This window comes from Zingiber officinale, chromosome 9A (assembly GCF_018446385.1).
Source record: "Zingiber officinale cultivar Zhangliang chromosome 9A, Zo_v1.1, whole genome shotgun sequence".
In the NCBI taxonomy this organism is placed as follows: domain Eukaryota; kingdom Viridiplantae; phylum Streptophyta; class Magnoliopsida; order Zingiberales; family Zingiberaceae; genus Zingiber; species Zingiber officinale.
The window spans coordinates 53,558,258-53,559,571 of record NC_056002.1 but is presented as its reverse complement, the minus strand read 5'-3'; positions in this window follow the sequence as shown (position 1 = coordinate 53,559,571).

The window sequence follows — 1,314 nt, the reverse complement described above, 5'->3', positions numbered from 1 at the left end:
TTTAAAAAACACGCAGCGGAATAAAGAACAAATACACACAGAGAGACACGAGAGATTTTACTTCGTTCGGAGCCTAAGGTGACTCCTACTCGAAGGCCCGCGATCCTTGATCGCTTTCCGTGGGCAACAACTATAAGCTCGTTAAAAGATTACAATTATGAGTACAATTAAAAGCTATAAGTATTATACCGACAACAAGAAATGCTAAATCTAAAGCTTCGGGTCGTCGGGCACATGTAGCAACACTTCGGAATGTTTTCTGGAGCAGCACGTTGACGAGAGATTACTTGGTATTTGTTATTCTGGTGCTGCTGCTCGAGACCCCCTATAAAGGGTGTTCAAGGCACCTTGAAGCCCTTCAAGGCGCCTTAAACAGGCCGAGTCACCCGCGGAGATCAGCACAGACTTGGTCAAACTTCATCCAGTTCAAGGCGCCTTCAGCCTACCCAAGGCGCCTTGAACTTCATCTAAGGCGCCTCCAACCTTCTGCGCTGGCTTTTCCTGGTTCGCAAGCTCCATGGAGGCGCCTCGGACACTGTTCATCCGAGTTGTAACTTGCTCCTTTGTTCTCGCAAAATGTGTTAGTCCCAAACACATACCCGCAAAACAAAGTTAGCACGTAAAAATATTGACAATGATAAATGTTTGTGACAAGATTCGAATCGGGTCGACTTGTTTCCCACCGGAAACCCTAGGTCGACGCGACTTCCCTCTACGGGGAACACGTCCTCACCTACTCCACTCAGGAGATTTACCTGTTGCAAGTGCGATCCTCCAGATCGACTGGACTTTTGCTCAGCACTCGACGCTTCCGGACTTTCTGCTCGACATCCGCTTCCCGGCTAGTCCAGTCTTTCACCTGGTTCGCGACACCAAGACTTTCCACCTAGGGTTACCACCCCCTAGGACTTTTGCCTGAAGCCATCGACCTGCCAAGACTTTCCGCATAGGGTTACCACCCCCTATGACCTAGGGTTACCACCCCCTAGGGTTTTTCCCTTTACCTAACCGCAACTAGGACTTTTCTCCACCTAGGGTTAGCACCCCCTAGGACCTAGGGTTACCACCCCCTAGGGTTTTTCACCTGCCTAACCGCAGTTAGGACTTTTCCTGAAATACTCATTCAACATGTTAGATCACAACACACCTTAACTTTGAATCGTTTGCCATTATCAAAACTCAAGTTCGATCGTTAGATGCTTCCCGCACCAACAATCTCCCCCTTTTTGATTATGGCAACTCAAATTCAAAGTTAAGTAAAAACAAATGCATAAAAAGGTTTTAAGTGAACAAGCTTAAGTATATAAAATCAAA